Source organism: Molossus molossus, unplaced genomic scaffold (assembly GCF_014108415.1).
Source record: "Molossus molossus isolate mMolMol1 unplaced genomic scaffold, mMolMol1.p scaffold_m16_p_6, whole genome shotgun sequence".
In the NCBI taxonomy this organism is placed as follows: Eukaryota; Metazoa; Chordata; class Mammalia; order Chiroptera; family Molossidae; genus Molossus; species Molossus molossus.
The window spans coordinates 9,220,911-9,227,431 of NW_023425399.1; the positions used below are offsets into that span (position 1 = coordinate 9,220,911).

At 43.5% G+C, this 6,521-nt stretch overlaps 1 pseudogene; it reads left to right on the top strand.

The window, feature by feature from the left end:
- The first annotated feature begins 4,629 nt into the window (after positions 1 to 4,629).
- On the top strand, positions 4,630 to 5,391 carry LOC118618422 (annotated as a pseudogene).
- Positions 5,392 to 6,521: the final 1,130 nt, after the last annotated feature.

A 6,521-nucleotide genomic window follows, 5' to 3' on the forward strand; every position in this document is an offset into this window, starting at 1 on the left:
TCTCCAAGTGGCCTCCTCACATGGTCTCTCCAGCAGTGTATCAAGGATCAGATTTTTGCCTTTAGAGGTCCACCCCAGTAGCCTGGGGGAGGTTGGATTAGTGAAAAGATAAAACTGGGGGAGAAAATCAGAGAGGAAAGAGATGAGATCAGTAAGAGGAAGACAAGGGTGATGGAGAGAGGATAGGAAAGAAATCAGACCCCAAAGATTGAAGAGCTGGATTTTAATGAAATATTATCTTTGGAGAATCAGTTTATTAGCTTGATCTCTGTGGTTTTGATTTCCTTCTTTTGCTGACTTGCTCCTTTTCCGTCACATCTTGGAGTTCCCAGTCTCCTCTGTGGGGAAGACGTATTAGCTTACCACTAATTGCTCTGTTGGAAGCCTGTACCTTAGTCCATCTTTGCCTGCATTTCATCATTGTTTGGCCACTAACCCTGGAATTTAATAGCTTTGGCAAAGTCCAGGCCACAAAAGGGCTCAATGAACAACATGCAGGTTTACCTATTTTCCTCTGTGGGGACCCTCTGTTGACACCCACATTTCTTCCCAGGGAGGGAGTCCAAAAGACCATTTCAGGGGTTAGCATAGAACCTTACATGTAGTAAATACTCTAAAATGCTAGGTGATAGATGGGTGGAGATGGTCAAGTGAGTGGATGGATTCAAGGGTGGGTGGGTAGATGGATAGGTGAGTGGGTGAGTGAGTTGTGGATAGATGAATGAATATTTTGGATGAATGAGTGATTGGGTAGAGGGATGAATGAGTAGGTAGATAGATGAATGAGTAGGTGGATGAATGAATTAGTAGGTGGGTAGGTGATTTGGTACATGGATGGATGGATGGATGGATGGATGGATGGATGGATGGATGGATAGTGAATGGGTAGATAGATGGGTGGGTAAAAAGACATGATGTATGGGTGGATAGATGGATGGAGAAATGGTGGGTAAATGAGTGGGTAGAAAAATGAATAGTGGTTAGAATATGTGCATAAATGAAATAAAAGATGAATGAGTGGGTGAGTGAGTGAGTGCATGGATGAAGGGGTGAGTGGGTAGATAAGTGGATGGATGTCTAGTTGGAAAGATTGGTGGCTGAGTATATGGATGGGTGAATGGATGATTGGGTTGATGGGTAGGTGATGAGCAAAAGATAGAAAAAAGAATGGATAAATATTTAGGTTTGCCAGAAAACCAGGCTCACCTGTTTACCAGGAACCTGGACCAGGACCCCCAGGGTTTGATAAAGGCAATCAAGCTAGCATAGGACAGGCACTAGAATCAGACATCTGGTCATCAAGTATCATCCAACAGCTAATAGGTCTTCCTTATATTAGAATGTTCAGCCCAAGGGTGAGAAAAGCTAAACAGATTTTTAAATGATGTCAGACACATGCAAGGCATTTAATACAGTGCCTAGTATATAGTAACTGCTCAATTAATGCCAGCTGCTATTATTGTTTGTTAGTATTGCTACTACTGTTATATTAACGTATACTTACTGATGTTAGGCATGGTGCTAAGCACTTCATTATCTCATTTGTCCCCTCAGCAACCCTAGAAGGTAGATTCTATCATTAACCCCATTTCCCCCATTATTATGATTATTGTTACCAGGTATGATAAAAGAGATATGGGCAAAAAGACTGGAATCAAGCTGATGGAAAAATACCTGGAGCTGCTAGGACTTTGGGCAAGGTCACAGCAAAGAGCAGTTGTCCTGAGTGATATCCATTCAGAGATGTCAGTGATTTCCCTGGAGCCTTTGGGTACCCCCATAACCACCCTCGTAAAGCAATTATTTCCTCCCAGGGGTCCATGAAGGAGAAGGAAGTAGGGATTAATTAGTCTTGCTCAGTGTCCAGAGTGCCGAGAAACCTGAGTAGGACACTCAGTGGGACTATAAATAAGTAATGGCTGGCATTATGGAGTCCAAGAAAAGAAATCTGACTTCAAGTGGACACGTCTCTTACCAGTACAAATTAGAGAGGGATTCACTTGTATTTACATGGATGAATTGTGCCAAGTTGATCTCTCTCAGCCTCAGGGAAAAGTCTCAACACTTCTCAGCAGGAAGTCTGAGAGGCCTGAGCAGAAGATGGTTTGTGACCTGGTGCTGGTACTTGGCTGCTCGCTCGCTGGTAGACCACTGGGATGCTGTGCCCTCAATGAGCTTTTTAGTTTTCTCATCTGTAAAACAAGATGGTTGTACTTGAACTCTTATTGCAGGGCCCCTTCTCTGTAGAACTTTCTGAGTTTTATTACTCTCTTTGCTCTGTTTCCTGTAAATTCATCCGCCCCCCCCCACTATGTTTTATTAGTACATTTTAAGGAGTTGGTATGCTTCTGGTTAGTAGGGAGAAAATTGTATCAGTTGTGCTCTTTGGGACATAAATGACAAAACCACAGTCCAATATGGCTTAAATAAAAAGGGTTTTTCACTAGATCACATACCTGGAAAGTCCAGAGAGGACTGCTTTCAGGTATGGCTGGATCCAGGAGCTCTGGTGACATTGTCAGTACTCAGTATCTCAATTTTGGGGCTCTTCTTTCCCCTGTATTGGCTTTATTTCTAGGTAGTCTCTCCAATTATGATGGCAGAAAAGGCTAAAAAATGAATACCAGTTGCTTTCAAATAACTTAAAGTTTTTTCATTTAGAAAATAAAAACTCAAAATCAGACACTGTGCAGAGCCCAAGGAGCCAGAGAAAGGCAAGAGAACCTCTTCGGACTTCTTTGGTCTTTATATGCAAGGAGCACAGACTTAAATTTATTCCAAGACCAACAAATAACATAAATGAGAAAAGCGTCCTGAATGAGAAACATTAGGCAGAGGTAGAGACTGCAGCAAACCAGAGATCGCATCCTGCCTAAAGGGGGCAGCTGTGGCTCATAACGCAGTCACGACTCTGTACCAGCCATAATTTCCCCGTTACAAAGGAATACAAGCCCCCTGTTAATTAGTTCCTCTGATTTTTAAAGAGAAGCCAGAAATCCAGATTTTTATGTAAACTCCTCCGATACTTAAATCTTTACTCAAAATTAAAAAAAAAAATACCATGATGATCAAACAACAGAAGTCCACAAATCACCAAGTCATGACCTCTGCTATCTGGCATATGGGATTGCTCAGAGGACTGGAACATTGCTTACACACTAGCCATTTCTTTTCTTTTCTTTTTCAAAGATATACACAAATATCAGTTTAGCTGACTTGAGGCTGTGAATCATCTCAAAGAGTCTCCTCATTAAAGACTTGGAGTCAGAGACATAAGAGAGTTTTTTGTCAATTTTATTTCTATATACCTTGTCACCACCCCCATCAATAGGATCAGATATTCCTGAGGTCAGAAGTGTGTCATTCATAAGTTTCTTATATGCCCTCATGTACGAGGATGTATTTATTCATTCCAGACCGGGACATACCTTTGTCTTACATTAAATTAATCCAGGGTTTCTCAACCTTGGCACTAATGACATTCAGGACTACAGAATCCTTTATTGTGGGGGTCTGTGCTATGTATTGAAGGATATTTAGCCACATCCCTGGCCTCTGCCCACCAGATGATGTCATCTTGGACAAGGGTCATGGTAATGGAGGTGACGAGAAGTGAACAGACTAAAAATACATAATAATATTATGTTCAACTCTGTAGAAATAAATCCCTTTAAATTTAGAAATAAAGAAAAGGGCCAGAGAGGAAAAAGAACTTACCTTGGGGCCTGAAGGCTTAGTCACAGCTTTTCTCCTCCAGAGTAAGAAGGTCACTGTTCTATCCCAGGGTCTATTTACTTATCATGTAGTAAATATATATTTGAAAAAAAATAAATGAGTAAATGGTGGGGGAGGGGATAACCATGGCATCCATAGGGAAGCCTTGCTCACCTCTCCGGGTAAATCCTTTGGTTGTATATTCACTTTGGGGGATTATTTGATCGATTCTATCTCCCCCGGCTGAATGGGGAGATCCAGGGGAAGACATTTCTTTTACTGAGCCTGCCACAGGACCTGGTACACAGGAAACTCTCAATAACTAGCTATTCAACATAACATGAATGAATGTATGAATGAATAAATAAATGAGTGAATGAATCACCAGGCTATATAAACTAGCTTACCCCCTCTCTCCCTCACCTTGCTTTATTTTTCTTCTTAGCAGTTATCACCAATTGCCACATTGCATATTTGTTGATGCATTCATTATTCACATCCCCCCACTAGAATCTATTCTAGCATTAGATTTTAGAATATAGACTGGAAACTCACAAAAGCAAGGGCTATTTGAAATTGCAATCTATCTAGCCCTGGCCGGTTTGGCTCAGTTTTTAGAGCATCGGCCTGCGATCCAGAGAGACCCGGGTTTGGTTCCTGCTAAGGGCACATACCTTGGTTGTGGTTTGTCCCCAGTCCTGGTTGGGTCATGCGAGAGGCAGCCACTCAATGTGTCCTTTCACGTCGATGTTTCTCTCTCTCTCTTCCTCTCTCTCCTTCCTATTCTATCACTAAAATGGAAAAATGTCCTTGGATGAGGATAAAAAAATAAAATAAAATAAAATAAAATTACAATCTAGACTCCAGAATCTTGGTGAGTCCCAGTCTGCACCATACATGGAACTGCCACCGTGACCGCCTGTGCTGGTGCTAACCTGGCATGGCGAGAGCACGTGGAACCTGGAGAATTGCTTCAACGGCTGGTCCGATGCCGACCTGAGCCCAGCAGGGCACAAGGAGGTGAAGGGCAGTGGGTAGGCGCTGCAAGATGCTGGCTATGAGTTTGATATGTGCTTCACTTTAGTGCAGAAGAGAGCAATTTGGACCCTCTGGACAGTGCTGGATGCCATTGACCAAATGTGGCTGCCTGTAGTGAGGACTTGGCATCTCAGTGAACGGCACTGTGGGGGTCTGACTGGCCTTCATACAGCCAAAACTGCTGCTAAGCATGGTGAGGCCCAGGTAAAGATCTGGAGGCACTCCTATGATATACCACCACCACCACTGATGGAGCCCAACCATCCCTTCTGCAGTAACATCAGTAAGGATCACAGGTATGCAGACCTCACTGAAGATCAGCTACCCTTCTGTGAGAGTTTGAAGGACACTATTGCCATAGCTCTGCCCTTTTGGAATGAAGAAATAGTCCCCCAGATTAAGAAGGGGAAATGGGTATGGATCGAAGCCCATGGCGACAGCCTTGGGGGCATTGTCAAACATCCGGAGGGTCTTTCTGAAAAGGCTCTCATAGAGTTGAACCTGTCAACTGGTATTCCCATTGTCTATGAATTGGACAAGAATTTGAAGCCCATCAAGCCCATGCAGGTTCCGGGGGATGAAGAGACCTTTCATAAAGCCATGGAGGCTGTGGCTACCATGGGCAAGGCCAAGAAGTGAAGGTGAGCAGGCAGACTGCTTTCCCAAGGACACCCTCCCTGCCCTTCCCATTGCCCTGCATCTCCCCCCTGCATATGTCACACTGACCAAATCTGTAGGCATTGTAGGTTGTAGCTGCAGATGGGGACTGGTGGCTCCCAATTTTGTTTTAGCCATTTTGTCTCATGTACCCACTTCCTTCATGCAGTCTAGTCAGGACCCTGTGGCATGGGTCCTCAGTCCAAGGCTGAGGGAAGGCTCATCTAAGAGAGTCCAGAGGTAGTAACTCTGGCTTTTTTGTTGTTGTGGTTGTTGTTTGTTTTTTTATAGTGTTTTGTTTATTACTAAGAACCTGCTGGAGTAGGGGGATAGGGAGAAGCCATGCTAAGACATGACAAATGAGGAGAGGCAAGAGAGCTTTTTGGGTTCCCAGAAACAGTCCTGTGCTATTCTGTAGTCAGGTGACTGGGGGCTCTAGTCATTCCACTGAAGAGGAATGTGGTGATTCCTCCCTGAACCCAGAAAAGCTGGCTCCAAAAGATTGGGATCAGTCCTGAATGTTTATGTATTGCATTTACTTTTACCAAAAAAAAAAAAAAGTATATCTATATAAAATAATACAAAACAAAAAACCCTCTGGGGTTTCTAGTGGTGGGTGAACTATTCCCACATGTGGTCATCACAAAATAAGCCGTTCCTCACACCAGGTGGGACAAGCTCCTTTACTTGTAAGGTGTCGGCATTACCCGGCTGTGTGTTTCAGAATCCCTCCCCTGCCTTATCGTTTTATGGCAGTGAAATGTCTCTTGATCATGTCCAGATGTATCTTTCTCTGTGTCTGAGTTCTGAATCCTGTTCCAGTTGCTTGGCCCTGCCACTTGAGCCCAGTATGCATTTGAACATAACTACTCAATCTTTTTTCCAGATCAGTGTAATAAAGGAGTCATGTGCAACTAAATAAATAAATAATGAAATTGCAATCGGATCCCAGTCCCCGCCTCTATCTCTCTGCTTTGCTTTATTACCCCCGCCCCCCAAACGCTTATTGCCCTCTGAGATGTTCTTTGACTCTGTTTTGGGTCTGTCTCCAGCCCGCTCCACCAGAGCCTAGCGTTTGTGTTTGGTTCACGGCTGTATCTCAGAGGCTTATC